This window comes from Marmota monax, unplaced genomic scaffold, assembly GCF_021218885.2.
Source record: "Marmota monax isolate L192 unplaced genomic scaffold, Marmota_monax_Labrador192_F-V1.1 WCK01_AAM20220418_F8-fsc00029, whole genome shotgun sequence".
Classification (NCBI taxonomy): Eukaryota; Metazoa; Chordata; class Mammalia; order Rodentia; family Sciuridae; genus Marmota; species Marmota monax.
Window position 1 is genome coordinate 16,438,155 of NW_026693024.1, and position 20,812 is coordinate 16,458,966.

The 20,812-nt window shown below is 44.8% G+C and overlaps 1 protein-coding gene across 13 annotated transcripts in view; it reads right to left on the reverse strand.

The window, feature by feature from the left end:
* Positions 1–20,812, reverse strand: part of Atxn1 (ataxin 1) — a 387,579-nt gene that overhangs the window by 274,103 nt on the left and 92,664 nt on the right. For all 13 annotated transcript variants that reach the window (XM_046453385.2, XM_046453378.2, XM_046453377.2 and 10 more), the window contains one exon: positions 19,304–19,425. The gene's annotated coding sequence lies outside the window, so the exon portion shown is untranslated. The remainder of the gene's footprint in view (positions 1–19,303; positions 19,426–20,812) is intronic.

Consider the following 20,812-nt stretch of genomic DNA (forward strand, 5'->3'; position numbering starts at 1 on the left):
CATAAATTTGTCAATATTGCCCACTTAAGAATCTCTACAACCTTTTCAAGGATAGAGCAGTTTAAAAAGACCCTGACCACTTATTAGATATCCTGAAGGCTAAGATGTGACTGTGTCTGCCATATCCTTCCTGTCATCTAAGCCATGTCTGTGTGGACAGAATCACGAGCTAGAAGTAGTCTTAGAATCCTCCCCCCAGGAGTCATCTCCTCAGGTGCCCCTCATGCACATTCGTCAAGCAGTTGGCACCTCTGTGCTTGGTGATGCTCCTGCTACAGGTCCAAGGTAAGCAGGAAAGATCCCCACCTGTGCACAAGGGGAACCAGTCCTGGAAGAGAACACAAGCCCTGTTGCTATGCTGTTGCGAGGTCCAACACAGAGTCAGCCCTACCACGTGATGCTGTATCTCACATCCCCACAGAGACTCAAGGGCCTGAGCGAGTGCACGCCCACGTGGCCCAAATGCATGTACACACAGGTGCTGAAGCACTTGGTGGGTTCATCAGCAAGGGGTCCATTGTGGAGAAGCCACGAGAAGCAACCACTCCTATGCCAATGGAAAGAGCAGTGCCCACCAGTTAGAGAGCCTGGTTCTCAAGTACCAGGCTGACCAGGGCGACATCTGCTCAGTGTGAATCTGCAGCCCACAAAACAGGCAACGACCTCTCCTCCCGGTGCCAACTCTGAAGTGATGCATTATTTAAAAAAGAGGTTCTTAGGGAGTAAACAAACATGTTAAGAACTCATAAAACCATAAACACTGGGATATGAAGGGAAGAGACGATGACACTTGTCAGAAGGTATTAAGAAGACATGACAATAAAAGGAATCTGCTCACAGAGAGAATGATTCCAAATACAAAATGGTCAGATTCATACTTAGAAGGGTGGCTATTAATAGAAATAATCTTAGAGAGGTTTCATTATGTAAATGGCTCATATGTCTGCCAGAAATGTACCCAGTAATAATTTGCATTTCTGCTGTAGCAGAAAACTCAAGGATGTCTCTCGCTGGATTAGGAGGGACTCTTTCATGGGTGTACCACAGCTTTTACAATCATGATCCCCAGGACCACCTATGCTCCTGGTGGGCGACAGGAACAGCTCATCAGGCACTTCTGTGTGTCAGGCACTGTGGTGGTCACTTTCCACCACTGGGGCTTGGAAGGATGACACTGAGAGAGCAGAGGCTTAGATCAACCTGCTCAGGTCTCACCCATCACAGGTGACGGAGGCAGGATTCAACTCATGTCTCTCTGACTCCAAGCCATGCCCTTTCCCACTGCAGCATAGACATGGTGGGCCAAACCGTGTGGTGTCCTAAATACAATGCTTCAGGTGAATGGTGATCTTAGAAATGGTCTAGGAAAAATGGACACTTCCAGTCACCGTGTTCACAAACTTCCCTATCTGCCTGCATTCAATGACACTCCTATTTGCCCCAAGTTCCTTGGACATTAGTGTCATACTCTGGTCAGCACTTGATATGGTGCAAGGTAGTAAAATCACACAGGCATCACAAGTTCAGATTTTGTAACCTTCAAACATTAAATCATCCTAGTAGAGGTCCCATCTGTCCCAACTCCAACTGGAAGTCACACTGAACACTCCCTTCAGCTCTGAAGTCAATTGGGGACCCACTTTGCCACCTCTCCTCCAGGTCCTTGGTTTCATGACCCTCACTTCTAAAGGACTCCCCCTTCTTCAGTTCTTCATGGTTGAAATTAGTGTTCTGAAATCCCCAGGTGAAGGCAAGACTGTCCCCTTAACCACAGGACCTCACTAGAATGTCTGATCCGTAATCATTTTGTCTCAGGTCCCCCACTTTATTTCCCAGTGGGGAAGGCACTGAGTCAGTCTGGCCACCGTAGGAGGTGACCTTGCACGTTCACTGATGGGTCACCCCACTCAGAGCCACCGTGAGGATCACGACGATAGCGTGGGCAGTAACCTGATGAGATAGGTCTGTGCTAAGTAACTAGAATTTCCATGGGGTTGGTTGGCAAAAGGCAAATACTGAATCTTTGCGTTCCAGTGTTGTGAGTGCCATGACCCAGAACCACTCTTGCCCCTCGGGAGCCCTGCAATCCAGCACGTGGGACCGAGAGTGAAGGGCCTTGGTGGGGTGGGGGAGGGGCCAAGGGTTGCCCCCGGCCAGAGGTCCCCGCAGGTTCACAGGGCTCCAAAAGGCAGGAGGAGCTTTAAGAAGGCAAATGCCAAAAAACAAGAGTTACCATGCCAGCCCTGGAGTTTCTCAAACACCAGCCTCTGCAGAAACTGGAAAAGGAGAAATTGCTAGACAAGGTGAAGCTTAAAGTAAAAGCACATTTTTGTTTAAATGTGAAAAACACTTAAATGTGTAAACACATTTAGTCCTTGCTTTTAGAATATGTTATTGATAAGCATTTTGTTATTAATTTTTTTTTAAAGAAACAGGCTAACTTGTTTACTTCCTAAGATTCTCCTGGTGGGTGCACTGCCATGAAACTCTTCCAAACAAAGAGGTTATAGACAAAGTAATTCATTAGTTAATTAATTAATTAGACAAACAATCCAGCCATTGACAGGCCTGGAGAAATCACTCCCAACGCTTTGTGTTGTTGTTTTGCTTTTCTTTTCCAGTTTGGAAAGGAAAAGCCCTTGAAATGAACGGGATCGCATTACTCGCTCAATTTCCACATCTGACTCTTTCTCACCAAGCACCCCCAATTCCAGGTCTCCCCAGTTTGCTCCTAGTTCTAGACCGCGGTCAAGTCATCTGCAGCCTGGGGCGCCCATGACTGTCTGCCAGCAGACCCTGCCGCCCCTCTTCCCCAGGCACCTGCCTCGCCAGAGTGCTGGGTGTGGCCGCGGGGCAAGCAGATGTAGGGAACAGGCGAACCCCCAAGCTGTCTGGGAGATTGGAGCAAAATATGTCCTGAGTAGCTTCAAGTGATGACAGACCCGAGACTCAGAGCTAATTAACAGGAAGTGGAGCGGAGGCGGCGACAGCTCCAAGCAAGGGTGCGAAGCTTGCGTCACTTGGTGAGGCAACCCAGGGAGCAGGCTCCGCGGGGCAGGACGTGGATGCCCGCGCCTCATTCGCTTTGCAGACTAACACATTTCTGTTAGAAATATGACTTTACACTCCGGTGAGATTTCATAAGGTGTTGACCTGCTACTAATTACAGCAACGCTGGCTCCGCTGCTAACAAAACAGCCCCTCCTGCATTTCATTCTGGTCACCTGGTGCCGCAGCCAGAGGCGCACAGCAGAACACACCTAGGGGCCAGGAGCCGCTGGGCTTCTTTATGCTCAATCCTCGCAAGCGATTATCTCCTGCCTGAAGGGCTCTTTTGTCTTCTTCACACAGTTATGATTCTCTCTTATTACTAAACAGTTTAAACCACTTTCTCCCTTAATCCCATCCAAATTTACCAGTCCTGGCATCAGACAGATTTAGCACTTACCTGGTGCTCATGCGAATTTCTCCAAAGCAGAAAAGTTGATCCTCATGGGTAATCTCGGACAGATCACAGCTTTCTGGGCCTCAGTTTCCTCACTCATACAAGGGGTTAATGAGAAGCCTGTCTCACAGAGTTGACATGAGAACTGAACACTGTGTGTGTGTGTGTGTGTGTGTGTGTGTGTGTCATTCAGAGCAAACGAAGTGCTCAGCATGGTAGTTGGGTACACAGCAAGCACTCAGAAAATGCCTATTGCTTTCATTGCCATTGGTATTAATATTATTATCTCGTCACTTGTGTTTACATTTGCATTAGGCTCCGCCATGGGATTATTAAACTCTTGAGACGTGGGGCTATTCTTATACACTGCCCAGAAACTAAGGGTTTGACAGAGGTTCAATGGCGCTGACTAAACAACTAAGTAGCAACTTGGCAAGGGTTCAGACAGTGCGCGCTGAAACTCTGCTGCTGATTGCTGATTACAAAAGCTCCCGCGTGCAGTATGAAATCAGGCAAGAGCAGAACACAACTGTATCTGATTCTTTAGGCAGAACAGTGACAAGATAAGTAAATATGTCTGAATCTGCAGAGAGATCATTTCAACGGGGCTTCAGAAGGAGAAAGAAAAATCTACCGTGCCTGGGGGCCTCCAGAAACATCTTGAAGATGAAATGAGAGGAAGGGTGAGCAGCAGGGGGTGGGAAGGTGGGAGAGCCAGCAAAGCCAAGTTCACGGTGCTGGGGAGGCATAGTCCACGCAAAGGAAATACAGCTCCTTGCAGGACATTTCCAAGGTCCGGTCAGTTTTCCCAGAGCTCTACTTTGCCTCTCCCATAAAAGTCCCTTGGCCACTGAGCCTGACACCTGAATGTACCCTGGGGGCATCTCCACCTTGTGTTCCTGACCACCATCTGCTTTACTGCCTGCCACAGGCTGTGTGTCCCTCTTCCTGTTTTCCTGTCCAACGTTAGTCTGATGTCCCTTGTTCCTCAGACGCACAGAATGTCATTGCTTACAGAAAACCTCCAAGGATTATCTAGAGTACTGTCTTCCTCTTGCAAGGGAGGAGACTGAGAGTCCAGAGATCAGTAACCTTCCCAAGGTCACAAAATCCCTGGCCCAGCAGGGAATGAAACCTAGACTGTGTGAGCACCCGCTTCCTTCCAAAGCAATCTAGCCTCCAATTCTGCACCACCCTGCCCATCTCCCTTTCCTCCTGGCCCTTCATGTGGCTGCTAAGTCAATAAGTCAGTAAGGACAGGATGCCCGGTGGGACAAAATACATGGCCACTCTGCACTCTGCAGTCACCTGCATCACGCACAGGGACCTTCTGCCCACACAAGGAAGGAACAAGCTCATCCTCCTTCCGTCTGTGACATCACACCTCCTTGGTTTATTGATTAACGTGGAATTTAAATGCTTCATCAATGGTATCAGGAATTAATTCAGAACCTTGTTCCATAGACACTACCTGATTCCTTTCTGAAAATGAGTTATATTTTCCCCAGGGTCTTTTCTTCCCAGGTCATAACGATGCTGTTTGTGAGGGAGGCGCTATGGCTTTAACACCAGGTGCGTTTTAAAAAAAAATAACCTGAACTAAATTAGCTTTTACACCAAACAACAGACTAGGAACAATAAAGGAACTCTTTGACAAAGAAAGAAAGAGACCCATTTGGCACACTAAAAATCAACAGCTGTTCTCAAATCAGTTACTGGTAACAAGTGGGTTCTTAGCAGGGAAAATTACCTGAAAATAAGCATGTTGGGCTAGGAAAAAAAAAAGTCTCACAAAATAGCCATTAAGATACTTTTTCTTGAGGTGGCATGAGACAAGACAAGCTACATAGTTCATTCATTTTTACTAAACTCTTAAGTGAGTCGGATATACTCCAGGGAAATGGCAAGGCAGGTGGGGGGATTCCCAGGAATATGTGAATCACAACTGTGAGTCATCGGTTTGGAAAATTTAGGACACACTCACTATCAGGATATTATTATTTGCTAAACGTCCAAGATATACATTTCCTTGTATGCAATTTGCAGAGGGAAGTTGCACCCGACTCTTTACTATCCTGTAGACTGGCCGTTTTGTGAAGTTTCAAGTACTAGTAGGAGAGAATTAATGTATTTGATTAACATGGGCCTAGGCACAGCTTATACACGTGCATCGTTCATAGTGGGTTCAGTCTACGGGTCCTCGGGCTTGATCTGGGTAGAGGAATGAGTTGGGGGAAATTAAAAAAAAAAAAAAACAATTCACAAAATTAGCAACAGAAAATTAGGCACAGGGTCTGAAGCTCTTCAGACAGCACCAGCTTCAAGATCAGCCTGCCTGGTCCATGATGTGTCCACAGTCCTGCATTGACGCCTGTACATGGCCAGACCTGGACATTTCATTCCTGTTTTCTTCACCAACAACATATTAGGAGCCCATTAGTACTCAGGTTAGCTGAGTTTAAATAGAAATCTTTACATATTATTTTTCAGATGAGCTGTGACAGGAATTCTAGGACGTGGCTTTATCACCTTGCCAGAAAAACCTGTGGGCCACTGTCATGAACTTGGCAGCCATGCATAGTTTGTGGAAACCCATCTGCGGGTTCCTGAGAGAAGACTCCAGATCAGCATCACGGTGCAACTGAAGTCAGAGGCTGCAACGAAATGCAGAAGCAGCGGTGAGGGAACGGCACCCCGAAACCTGTCAAAGTGAAGGGACAGGCCCTCTCCAACAGGGCGTCCTGCGCCTGCACCCCATACAGTGAATCCCACGTGGGGAGAGTGCCCAGGACATCTTCACTGGGACTCCGGAAAGGAGAAGAAAGAAAAACTCCACGCACCTCAAATTCAAAACAATCCCTTCTATCTTCTGCCAGAAGAAAATGATGTGTGTTCAAGAAGATGGGAGAATCTGAGGCCTTAAGACTGTGAAAAGCCATGACTGACCCATTAGCGCTCAGGAAGTAGCTCAGACCTCCTGAGCTTGCTTTCTTGGGGGTTTTGGAGCTCTGGGTTCCTGTGAAGTGCCGTTTCAACCATCAGCAGCCCTTGCTATCATAGAAATCTCAAAATAACACATTCACTCTGACACGCCAACTCACTACTTTTAATTGTGACTCATTAAAGATGTAAATAGAAGAGGAATTATGTTCACCTCTACTACAGTTCTTTGGCTGTGGTAAAATTACAATGCTTCTGCTTCTGTGCAGAAGGGAAGACTTCTGCTTTGAGTAACATCCCAAGTGCAGGGCTAGGATTCTCTCATTTTCCAACAATAGGCACTGCATGCCACCGCCTGTTGTTGGGCAGAAGCAGGTAGACAGAAGGATCAATTTTAAAATGAACAGGAAGAAGAGTAAATTTACATCATTCCAAAGATGGTATCTGCAAAATTCTGAAGTCTTCCTGGCGGGTGTTACAGAAATGAGAGGCTGCTGGAGGAAATTCTGCAAAAAAAAATTCAGACCAAATTACGCCCAGAGAGGAACATGAAGGCTATCAGATGTAGTTTGATCTCTTGTTTGACAAATATTATTTTGTCTTGTTATTTTATTAACGAGGAAAAAAAACCGGTCTTCTCTTTATCTATATTCTAACAGAATACAGTTTCTTAAATTAGAATGAGAATTATACCTTATCAGTAATTGTCAATACAATAAAGTATTGATGACAAACGATTACACATTTGAAATGCTGCATCAAAAACTAAGAACCAAATACAAAAAGACAAATATTCTGTGACTCTGAGCAATATATAAAATAGACAAACTCAGAGAGAAAGGGCTGGGAGGGAGGAATAAGGGGTTAATATCCAATGGGTACTGAGCTTCTCTTGGGGATGATGAGAAAGTTCTAGAAGTGGATAGTAGGTAATGGATGCACAACTATACGAATGTAAATAATGCCACTGAATTGCTCATACGTCTATCATGAAATGTATACACACACAGGCATACAGTTGGCCCTCCGCATCCACAGGTTCTACGTCTACACCGTCCATCCACAGCAGATAGAACATATGGGAGAAAAATGTGCACCTGTACTGAAAAAAAATGTGCACATGTACCAAGTTTTTTTTTTAACCAGTATTCCCTAAACAATATGGATAACAACTATTTACGCAGGGTTGGCATTGTATTAGGCACTAGCCCTGAGCTAGAGGTGACATAAATTGGACACCATTTTATGTAAGGGACTTGAAATTGAAGGAATTACGATTTCCTTGGAGGGGTCCTGGAACCAATGTCCCACAGATACCAAGGGACAACTATATATTTACCCCAGTTTGACTTATAAATATATATTTTGAAGGTCTGTATTAAGGACATTTTCCAAATGGGGTGTCTGACTGCTGGGTCCCTGAGACTGAGTGCTTTTGGTTCATTGACCCTCCCAAAAGGATGAAAGCAATACCAGGCAAGGCCAGGGATGACACTAATGTGGCCATTCCCCATGTCCATACCTGCAGAGCTGGCACAGCTGCAGGTGAGCAAAGCCTCTGAAAATTGACACCAGCAAGGGGGCCAAATATTTCCCACTCCTGACTCACATGCAGTAAGTGGATTTGATAGTTTAGAGAATCTTACAGCAGATCAATGTCACAGGGCAGATTAACTACTCCAAAATTTGTCAAGTTAATAAATACAGATTTGGGAAGAATTTACATAATGCATGTCAGTGGCCTCACTGGCCATGACCTTTGATAGCTGGAATTGAACTTCCCCTTTCATGAAATGTCATTCCAAATTCCAGGCAGCCCTCGGAAGCAAACGCTGTTTGGCTGTTGCTAGGTGCCTTTTAGTACTATAATAAACTTGGGCTCAATCCGAAGCGAAGTGCTTGCCTTAAATACCTAGGGCTCCTGCTTATGGACTCACTCTCCAATTCTATTTACTGTGAAGGGCAAGTTCACTTTGCAGGCCCGCCCACCTCAGGATGCTGGGCTCCAAGGAGTGGCTAATGTGATGGGCTTCTCCAAATGGCCACCTGCCAGCAGAGTCATTTAGCAGAATGCTGGTCCTGGGGACAGCTGAAAATGATTTCTTTCCCATCAACCTCTGCACAGTAGATTAGGTCCTTGTGGGGCTTTAGTTTCCTTGAAAGCAACAGGGTGCTTGCTTAGCAAAGTGGACTTGAGTCAGCGGAAGGAACAACCCGCGGAGACTGGGAAACAGCAGTGCTTCAGTAGAGGTGTGGGGATGGCAGAGTACACGCTAGGGGCCAGATGTTCCTGTTCCTCCTCCTCCTCCTCCTCCTCCTCCTCTTCCTCCTCCTCCTCCTCCTCTTCCTCCTCCTCCTCCTCCTCCTCCTCCTCTTCTTCAGTGTTGGGGATGGAACCCATGACCTCATGCATGCTAGAAAATAACTCTACCACCAAGCCATGCCCCCAACCCAGAGGTCGGGGATGGAATCCTTGCTAGGTCATATTCATCAATCCCAATCATCTGTTCCATTATAATAACACAATTTAAAGGTAAAAGTTACACTTTAAGATGCCTTGTGAGGACAAAGGAGATGAAACAGGTAGAAGCTAAAAAGAGTTTCTTAATAAATTAATTGGTTAATTTCCCTTTTAAAAAGGAAAATGTACAAGAGTGTTTCCAAAGTTATGTTGAAGAAGCTTTGAAATCTGACTCCACCAGGATTTATGAAGTATCCACCATGCCCACAGACCAGAGGATGGTCTTAGGAGAACCCAGAGGAGAGCAGAATGTATCTCTAACTCCAGGGAACTTACACCAAGCAGGGAAATCAATCACCCTTCCTGATCATAATCTTCTCCCATACCAAAACCTGTGCAGGCTTTCTACCATCTAAAAAAAAAAAAATCCCAACCCTTGCTACAGAATTAACTCAATTGCTTTTCTGCAACATAGGGACAGCTATATTACAGAGGACTGTGATTGAGTAAATTTATGTAAGGTACCAGCTACAGAATCTGGTGCATAGAAGTCACTCAATTAATGGCTTGCATTAATCATTCTCATTTCAGTAGGCCCTGCATATCTGTGGGTTCTGTGTCTACAGTTTCCCTCAATCATGAATCAAAACATATTGGTAGACAGCCAGGTGTGGCGGTGCACACCAATAATCCCAAAAACTCAGGAAGCTGAGGCAAGAAGATCGCAAGTTCAAAGCCAGCCTCAGCAACTTAGCAAGGTACCAAGCAACTTAGTGAGACCCTGTCTCAAATGAAAACAAAAAGGACTGAGGATGTGGCTCAGTGGCTAAATGCCTCTGGGTTCAATTCCTGGTACAAAAATGTGTGTGTGTGTGTGTGTGTGTGTGTGTGTGGTGTATAGACAGAGAAACTTATCTGTTCTGAACATGAACACCATATTTTCTTGTCACCATACTCTTTAAAAAATGCAGTATATCAACTCTTTGCATTGTGTTAGGTATTATAAGTAACCTAGAGACACTTAAGGTATACAGGAGGATACACAGATTAAATGCAAACAGGATGCACCTGCAGATTTTGGGGTCCAGGGGGAACTCGTGTTTCAGGAACCAAGTCACCCAGGATACGAAGGACAACTGCAATATTGAATAGACCTATCTTTCCTCCACATTTCTCATTATTCCACCTCCACTTTGCACAGGCCCCAAACTGGTCCACAGCTTTCTTCAAACACACCCTCCCCTCTCCCCTCTCCACGTGTCACAGCCTGCACCCTCCTATTTAGAAGGCCTTGCTTCTCTGTCCAGATGGACCCTGGCCACTCTTCAGGGTCCAGCTGTGCTCCAACAAGACCTGCGCCCTCCTTCATCTGACCACAGAGCCCCCTCTTCGTGTTCCTACGGCTCTGCTGGTCTTCCTCACTGAGCTCACTGACACGTTTCACCTTCCCTGACTGAGTATGAATTCATCAGCTGAGTTTAAGGAAGGCCCTAGGAATAAAACAAATGCTGGAAAATTTCTCCCAAGTAATGAACTGAACACCTTGAAAATGGTGTTGATGATAATGGCTCTCCTTGTTGGAAAGTCTTATGTGAACTAACTCAGGTACTTTCTCCAACTCTGGCAGGTACTGTCTTATTTTTTCCTGTTTCCAGGGTGGGTAACCTGAGACCCAAGGAGGTTAAACAATTTGGTCGGCATTACACAGCTATTTGGTGGTAGATTTCTATTCAAACTCAGGAAGTTGGCCTCAGGAACCTTTGCTATTCCTGTAATCCCAGCAGCTCAGGAGGCTGAGGCAGGAGGATCCCGAGTTCAAAGCCAGCCTCAGCAAAAGCAAGGTGCTAAGCAACTCACTGAAACTCTTTGTCTCTAAATAAATACAAAATAGGTCTGGGGATGCGGCTCAGTTGTTGGGTTCAACTCCCCAACCCCAACTCCCCCAAAAAATAACCCATGCTTTTAAACTTGACATTAAATTGCTACCCAACAGCATAATGGCTGTTTTTTAAAAAATGTGTTTTTAAAAAAATCTGCACTGGTTATAATCAGGACTGTATTTTAAAACTTTGGGGATTGAACATACACATGGTAACTAAGTTAATAACAATGTATTACACACTTGAGTTACTACCAGACAATCTTAATTGTTCTCACTACCAACAATACAAAAAGCTAACTGTGAGGTAATGAATGTGTTAATTGATTGCAATAAACATTTCACAACACAAATATGCATGTGTGCATGCAGGCCACCTTGTACACTTTAAGTGTACACAATTTTATTTGTCCATTATACCTCAATAAAACTGAAAATTTTAAGTCTGGGATCCGTTATGGTACTGTGTTCTGTACGTAGGCAATTGCAATTGGAAAAAGCAGCCTACTCGTTTTCCTAATCGAAGCTACTCTTGCTCATGAATCCCTTTATTTTATTGTTGTTATTATGATTTGGGTGCTGAGATGGAACTCAGGGCCTTGCACATACTGGGCATGGGCTACAACTGCTGCGCACAGACACTTCTGCCTGTTCTAACCAACAAACACTCTCAGATAGGCTCCAGCCACAGCATCACCACACCAACTGTGGAGTCAGTCTGCAGAGGGCACTTCAAGATAAGCACCTTCTATACTGGGAAACACTGAAGCTGTAATGAAAACTGCAGTATCTGTTTCCTTCCTGAGGTTTTGTCACTAGGCATTTAGGATGCTTCCGAGTACCATCTCTCATGAATGCAAGACGACATGTAGAGCCTCCTGGCGATGATCAGCAGTGGTAGCTGGACCAGCGTGCAGCCCACGGAGCAGGCACCAGGGAAAACTACAGGTAAACTGGAGTCTGCACTTTCACCTCAGCCTCGGCCACTGTGAGCTTCCCCACTCATCTACCAGCTGGAGGGGTGGACTTTTAATGGAACCCAAGGCTCAGGACAGGAAAGCAAGAAATTCCATTAAGGTTCTTCACTGTGCAAAACAGGCAAGGGTCAACTTATAGAGTGATGTGTTTTTTAAATCTTTCTAAGTCACAATCAATACATGTTGTTGACTACTGTCTTAAATTATCCAATGACTCTTCAACTTTTGTCAGGAGTTTATATGCAAAAAAAAAAAAAAACCCTCAAGATTGGGTAATGGTATCATGCAAAAAAAAAAAAAAAGTGGCAAATCTCGAACTAAAATTCTCTATTTCAACTTACTGATGCAAGTTAAAGAATGAATAGAAAAAAAGTATGTTATATATGTACACATGTTTACATTGTATACTACAAATAATATATGCCATTAAACAACCTGCCCCTAATACCAAAATATTATCTGTTCTTATTTACAAGTGTGAGGATAATTTTTTTAAAGGCGTTTTTGACATGTGATATTAGAAAACGTCCTATTCTTCCTTTTGAAAAGGAACTTTTGAAGAACCAAAATCAGTTTTGGAGAGGATTTTTCATTTATTTAAGCCAAGTTTCTTTCTTTCTTTTTTGGTATTTTAGCCAAATAGAATTCTTAGAAATGAAAAAATAGTAACAAGCATATTCCTAGAGCAGAATAGCCTTTCAGAACTGAAAATGTTACATCAATCCTTTAATGTTATCCAGTCTTGACTTTTTAAATTTCTCTTAGAAAAAAAAAAAGGAAAAAAAAAAAAACCCACGTCTTCACATAACATCACTAGCCCTGCGTGTGTCATTAATTTGTATTTCTGATTTGACGTACATGATTACACATGGCACAAAACAGCTGAAAAAGCAATTTCTAGCAACTTCACAAATAGGGCTGCAAAGAAGCCAAAATACCTCCTTTTGATGTTAAAATTCTCTACCGCCCAAGATTTACTTGGATAGCTTAGTTTAAATGAGATGATGCTGTATCTAACTAACTTCATAAACACTGTCTCTCTGAAACAGTAATTAGTACTGAAGTTTTCCGGAAAAAAAAAAAAATTGAGTACCTTACCTTGAAAGGTATTAAGAAATTTACAGATTTCTTCTTACTTTCTGTAAATATTTATTAAGCCAGAATATGTGTGGGAATGGACTTAATATGTGAAATACAAGGTCTAAAATAAACCCAATCTCTGTCCTGGTAAACAATCCACAGAGATAGCTACATAAAAAAGCACTGCAGTAGCATACTGATAATACCAAAATGGGGGGAGTTCAATGAGGCCTCAGTAGGAGTTCCCAGGTTGAAATAAAAACATGGAGAAATTCACGGTCCTTAAATGACACAGTATGTTTGAAGTCCAGGTTTTACCTTATAGGGGATGGAAAGCTAACAAATCCTTTTAATTTTTCCTTTCACCTCATCATATGGCTTCATCACTACGGGAAATACCAAAGAAGTATTTTTTGGAAAAGTACAAGCCACTGTAATACTAAAAAAAATACCTTCATTTCTGTTTTACTTATTTCTAGTCTTTGTGGCTGGGCATATGCTTTATCATGATTCTATAAACATTTTACATTTAACATTCTATGACAAACATTTTTCCATGCTTCCGTGTGCTACCAAGGGATTTTTTTCAATGTACGTGTGTATGTATGTATTTATTTATTTTAGTACTGGGGATTTAACCTTGGGGCAATTCACCACTGAAGCCAGGAAGGTTTCTAAGTGTGAGAGACTGAATCAGACGCTTTCTTTGAAAAGATAATTCTCGATATAGAAGAAGTGGACTGTTGGAAGAAAAGACGGAGGTCAAGAACATCCCTTGGGAAGCTGCAGCCATGGTCCAGGTTGGTGATGCTGAGGCCCCAAAAGCACAAGGGCAAGAGCACAGAGGAGCAGGCTGCCTGGGAGGGGCCAAGAGGAACAGCTCTGGCACATTCAAGGGATGAAGCCTGCCAAGAGGACAGTGTCCAGCCTCCAGGACCGCGCGGGTTGGTATCCTCATTCGGTAAACAAGGAGCCCATAAAGGGAAACAAGGTCATTTCAAGTTTAGGTTTGGATTCCCACTCCCCATCGGAGCCATCCGGGAGGAAGCTGGAAGTAACCGGGTTTGGACTCTGCAGAGGCAGTTAGTCAAGAGGGCAGGATCCGTGGAGAGCAGGGACCAGGACCACTCAAGGTCAGGAGGCCTCCAGGAGGAGCGTGCAGAGTAACAGCCCCAGGACACCGCTTCCCCTGTGGTCTCCCAGTGTGCCAATGTGGCAGTTTAATCCTCATTTCTTTTGCTGCACAGGAAAGACCTCCCGTCAAAGCCCTCAGACAGTCACTAAGGAAGAGGACCTACCAAGTAAATCAGCATTGGTTCCCATGGTGCCTGCTGTCAGAAATCCATTGCATTTCCTGACCGGGTGTGGTTTGACTCAGCTCCACCAAACCGCACTGCTTCTCTGAAGGACTCGTGCGATTATTAGCCTGTGATAGCATCAGCTAGAAGAGCGAGTTCTAACACATTGAACAGAAGGCATTTTGGGTACTGCTGTACAGAACATTGGCTTAGGTACACAGGGAACCAAACTAAGGCAGAGGACTGCAGGAGCTTTCTAGACACGGTCTGCCGTGCAGCTCCTGAGTGGCCTGGCTCCTTTCCTGCTTGCCTCAGCCCTCTTACAGCAGTGCCCTGGACTTAGGTGGCAGTTTGGAAATCCTGCAGATCTCAAGGCTACCTCCTGGAAAATGATGCATCTTTTCTAACCAGACAAATGTTCTTGTAGAACCAATTTTTTCTCTTTTCCCACCCACAAGGAAATACGGTTTCTTATAAAAAAAAAAAAAAATCCCATGCATCGCTATAGACCTCCAGATCAGAAATGCCAACATCTGGCATTTAGCTAAAATCCTGAACATTATATTTCTTTAATTTTTGTCCTTGATTATTCCTCCAACTGAGGCTTCAACAGAGGCTCAAAGACACTTCTGCAGACAACTGTACATTTGTCTTCTGTAGCTGACAACCTGTGTGATTCCCTTCTGCCACAAAAACAACTGCCAACCCCACCCACTAGAAAAAAGAAGCTACACAGGAAGAAAATCCCATGAGGGTCTCTGTGCGGCTAATATTAAAAGGCCCCAGTACTTAGCACTGCTTTTGGGAATACATGCTCTTTTTTCCCTTCACTTAACTGAGAATATGAGAAGAATCTACCCAAGTTATACCTTTCCACTTCCCAAACTCCTCAAGTCAAAACACCCTGGGGGGTGTAGCTCAGCGGTAGAGCGCTTGTGTAAAACGTGCAAAGCCCTGGGTTCATCCCCACCACCAAAAGAAAAAAGAAACTGAATAGAGATCTGGGACAAGAAACTTTGACACTGTGTTGGAACATGCCTTTTCACACAAACTAAACCCAGGATCAACACAATTTCTCCGAGTAAAACTGTAACTAAGTAATACTCAAAGAAAAAAAAAGAAGGTTGTAAAAAAATGTTAATGCACTTGTCAGTTGTGATATTATGAAATATGAATTTGGTCTCTATCACCATTTCCTGGCACACAACTCTTAAAACCCTTGGAATCGCCAAAGTGAGTTTTGAACGCTGGTTGACTGTCAGTTGACAGCTGGCTGTTCCCTCCATAACTTCAAGATAGGGGGTGGTCCCTGGAGAGACAAAGGCAGTAGGATTAGAAGGTTGGGGGCTTTATTCCATCCCCCACAGCCTCCTGGGAGGTGGAGGGGCTGAAGATTGAGCTGGTCAACAGTGACAAAAGATTTCATCATTTATGCCTACCTAATGGAGCCTCCATAAATACCCAAAAGAGTAGCTTGGAGAACTTTTGGAGAGCTGAACAAGAAAAGGGTCCCAAAGGGTAACCCTCCTGGAGAAGGTGCAGAACTCCATTCCTTGCCCTTCTCCCTCACCCTACACATCTCTTCGTCTGTTTATCTGTGTCCTTTATATATTCTTTATAATATTCTTCATAATGCATCAGCAAACGTATGTGAAGTGTTTCCCTGAATTCCATGAGCCGCTCTCAAATTAACTCAGAGCCAGGGAGGAGGTTGTAGGAACGCCAATATGTAAGTAGTCAGTCAGAATCACAAGCCAACAAGCTTGGGCTTGCAACTGGCATTGGAAGTGGAGGGCAGGGTTATAGGACTGAGCCCTGTACCTGGGGTACCTGACATGATCCCCAGGTGGACAGTGTCATAACTGGATGGAATTAGAGGATGCACATCTGGGGTCCAGAGGAGAATGGTTTGCTTTGCTTGGGGTGTGTGTGTGTGTGTGCGCGCGTGTGCGTGCGTGTGTGCGTGCGTGTGTGCGTGCATGTGTGTGCGTGTGTGTGCACACGCATGTGTGTGTGTGTGTGTGTGTGTGCGTGCATGAGTTGGTAGAGGAGAATCCCCAAACATGTGCTTACAGAAGTGTTCTATGTTGTGAGATAGCAGCAGCAATTGAGTTTGTTTTTTTACTAGATCGACTCAGTCGGTTACTGTAGAGGGTGATATGTATCCTGATGACCTCCCTTGTTCCTTGAAAGGCTGGAGAGGCCTCTGAAGATCATTCTGTTTGGTTTTCCACTTGAACTTACTGTCAGATCCCCCTGGGATGAACCACCAGCAAGGGCATTTAGGAGTTGCACCAGAAGCAGCCCCACCCTGCAATTCTCTTCTGGGTCATCCAAGGCCAGGCTTGTCCTTGCAGAGACAGAAGGAGGAGGGACGAGGGGCTCCAGTCACCAGTGCGGTCTCTTAACATTGAATGCAAATCCTGAACCGATCACGCCTTTGTGGGCGCTTTGATGTGCTGTCCACTGCCGCTTAATTTCATCCCCTCAACAACAGGATTGCTCTCCTGCCTCCAAAACTGACAACCTGCGAGTCCTCACAGCTGAAAGTAATGCCATTCAGAATAAGCGGCCAAGGGCGGCAGGTGTGGCTTTGGAGCCAAGCAAGAAGCTTCTAGTTTACCAGAGTGCTGTTCCCTTCCTCAGATCTTTCTGGCATCCTGTGGCTCCCGTCCAGCTCCCTAGAGAGATTTTCCACCTCTACCAGATCTGGTCACATGCTACTGTCATGATAAGGAACAGAGTCAGTGGTTGCAAAGTTTCTCAAAGAGCCCCTGACCTCTTGGAGAATGCTTTACACATTTCGACAAAACCAGGTTTCTAAAAGTTCAAAGAACATGATGACTTCCCACCCCTAAAAGGTTAGGGAACCAAAGAGTAAATGCCACCCTCTTGGTTTGATGCTGCTTAAATCAGCAAGCAATTATTTCCATGTGCCCAGCCCTGGACCCTTTGCTGTGGGTGAGGAGGGCCAAGAAGAAGATGCAGAATGAGTCTCAGTTGTCTCAAACCTCAGCTTGCAAGAGTTACTTGGGCTGAGTTTCTGGGTTCTCCATCCCCCAAAAGTGTGATTCACCAAATCTGGTGTAGCTGAGTCTGCAGCTTTTATGACCACATCCAGCTGCTTCAGATACAGGAGATCCTGACCCTAGATCCGCCACCCTCTTGAGAAACACTGGTCTGTGACCGGGTTCTTGTTCTGGAGCCATGGTGCAGCCCAGACAAGGAGATGGCAAACCCCCCCAAAGCCAAGGTGTGACAAAGCTTTTTTGTACAATGCAGCTTCTAAACGTTATGGATGTGCCCAAAGAGGAATCAGCGAAGTGCTGAGGACTTGGGGGAGACCTGGGAATGAGAGCCGGGTTTCCTGGTGGCAGGACATGGATACAGAGAGCCCGAGCAATCGTGCTAACCCAACCTCCTGAATCACCGTGAGAAGGTGGCCACAGTGTGCGGTGTAACTAGGGGTGAAGACCTGGCTGGGGAATCACCAGCCAACAGGTCCAACAGGGGCTTCATGTGACCATGATAGGAAGGGTGCTCTCACCAGGAGGCTCTTAAAACTGGCATTTCCAGATAACACTGCGTTTGCATTTTCACTCTACTGCATTCATGTGGTTTCTTGCACTTCATAATTTAACATTTGTAAGAGAGGGGGGGAAAAAACGCTGTTACGAAACCCAAATAATGCACCACTCTGAGGCAGACAGCCAGCTGCTAACAAGAGTGACAGCTGAACATCACTGAAAGTGGTATTCACAGCTCCGCTTCTTGGTAAGAAAGAAAAATACTAAATTCCGTTCCATGTGAGAAATATTTGGGGCTCCCAGGGCGAAAGCACTGGCAGATAAGGATCAGTGACCTGTGGCAGCAAGCACAGAGGAGGAGGGGGTTAGGTCCTCTGTGGAAAAAGAAAAGACACTGATTCGAAAGGCGCCCATACGCAGATCTGTATTGGCATGGAGTCGTCGCGAAAGATGGTGTCACATTTTCTTTAAGGCTGCAAGGCAATACATTATTAACCACACGTTCTGCAAAGTCCTGCTTCACCGAAAGAATGACTCTCAAAATGGGTGCCAGGGGGGAGAAGGGACACCCCCCAGCTGCCACACTGGCTGGTACTGCATGCCTCCTGCAGATGCTGACTTGCCAGAGGCCCTCGGGAAATACAGTTGGGCAAGAATCAAAGGATATAATTATTTAATTGATTACACTAGAGGGCACTGAATTTTAAATTTGCAAGATTTTGGAGCTCAATGAGACACACTGTAGCACTTTTACCGGTGAGTCATTCCGAGGCCAAGAGTGAGCTCCCCTGGGTCTCCAGGTTAGGTGAGGATAAACTGGACTTCCATTTGAGGACTCAGATGCCAAGAAGCATCGTGGATGAAGCTGATACAAGATCCTTGGAAGTCCGCATTATTTGGGTGGATAGTTTGGAATTCTTTTAATCATTTACTTATAGTTTGGAGTATTTGAGCTTCAAACCCAGACCAATATTATCATTCAGGGGATCACATTTAGCAACGAGTTCCTCAATAAACAGATAGTAGGAATGGGCCCGGTGTGTTCTACAGCACAGCAGCAGGGCTACAGTTGGCAACAATTTATTATATATCTTATAAAGAACTAGAGAAGACAAAGAAATGATAAATGGTTAAGCAGATGGAAATGCTAATTACCTGATTTGATCATTACACGTATATACAAGTACTGAATTATCACTCTGCAGCCCATTAAAAAAACATTACTCAATAAGCATTTGTTGAACAAGACCTGGAAACTCCCAATGACTCCCACCTTGCCCATCCCAAAACTTGATTACAGGCTAACTTGATTCCATCATCAGATGGAATCTATTTCCTCTTCGGTGAAAGATTAGTCAATCCCTTATGCTCTCAGTTACAATAGAATATATGTAAGATGTAGCTGGTCTGTTGTTGTTGTTTGGATTTTTTTTTATTTTTAATTTTTTGTCTTTTTTTTTAAAACACAAATGTATTCTCCTCAGTTCAAACATCAAGTGGATTTCAGAAACAAGCACACTAGATTTATTCGGTTGCTCTTGACTTTCAGTGACTAGAACAACATCATCTCAAATGGCTCATTACTGGGGTGCTACAAAGACAGCTAGGCCCTTGAAGAAGATGTCTTGCACACCAAAAAAAACACAGCCAGGTGAAATTTAAAGCTAATAAACATCAAGCCCTCCTGACAACTCACCGAAAACCATGCGTGTTTCCAGATTCTTTGTGCAGACTGAAGCCCGCTCTGTCTTGCCCGTGATCCGCAGCAGCACTACTTTTGGGTCTTCCAGACAATTTCTTTCCTTATGCCCCAGGACGCTGCAGTGAAACAAAACAAAACATGGAGTCAGAATGAAAATGCCACTTCAAGCAGTTAGTGGATAGTCAGGGGAAATCCCTGGCCTTTCTCAAATGTCTATCTCCTGACCTCAAACAGCATGCTAACGACCAGAACGAAGCTTTCGCACATCTTATCTACATACAGTGCCCTAAAATACTGGAGGTGCGGGGTCAGGGAGGAAGAAGGAAGGAAAGCACAGCCCCACGCTGAGGGAGATGGTGGCTCCTCAAACGAGGAGCCCCACCAGCGGGAAAGGGCTGCCAAACTGCAGATCTACAGACTGAAGGAAGGAAATAAAGGATTCATGACGTTTAAATGATTTAAGGCGCTGATGTGTAGGTTTCAAGAGCAGAGTAGAGAAAGTTTTGTTTGAAGTGAAAATTCATCTGATTCTGCTCATCAGAGACTCAGACTGGCTGAGCAAATATTTTTAAAATAAAGGGCTGCCAGGATCCAATCAACAAGAGTAGGAGACAGAGGACATTTCCATTTTGCACTACAAAGAGGTCACGGATGGGCTTCTCTTAGTCTGCCTCTTGATGAACTTGGGGAAGACCTTCTCCAGGCGGGAAATAGCTGCTCCCTGGCACATTGAGCGTGAAATGAAGGGTAAGATATGCATGCCTCCCGCCCCACTCAAGCAGCTGAGGAAGCCTACACATCAGATCTGCGGGTGACAGGGTCACTCTGAAAAGGTCCTTTCTGCTTTGGCAGCTTTCAAGGCTCACTGGTCACAGTCTGTGGTTCCAGTGTCTTCCAATGCTCAGTCAAATCCACCCTACTGTTTGTTTTTTGACAATGGCCATTTGAGAGGCTGGAAACAGTCTTCCAAAGATGCCTGTATCCCTTCTTAGCCTTTTATAAGCTCTTCCCCCATTTTCTTTTAAAAAGCCCAGTGGAAGGCTGTCACCCAGCGACCAGGATCTGGTGGCCACATTATACTTGCAACTCGGAACTCTGTAAAATGCTCCGAAGGTCCTGGGGCCATCACCATAGATCACATCAAGTGACCCACTTTACGAGGGAGGCTGTGCTGGCCTGTCTCACTAGGTTGCTGTGTGGACAACTGACTTTTCCAGAGCCTTCTGAAGCTCTTACTTTAGGGAACAGTCAATGATTCTTCCAAGGACTCTGGGGTAGTCACGTACCTCTGGTTAAATTGACGTGGACACTTAAATCTTTGGAGAAGACTGCCTCTGCCTCTTGGTTAATGTTTAAACAAGGGGATTAAGTTCAATGTCACAGAAATTTCAGTCTAGCTGGAGGAGCAACTGCCTGGAAATGGCAGAGTCTTTTTTTTATTTTCCTGATGCTATCAATACTCGCCGAAAGTGGGGTTGTGCGGATTTTATTAGTTTTCTGAAC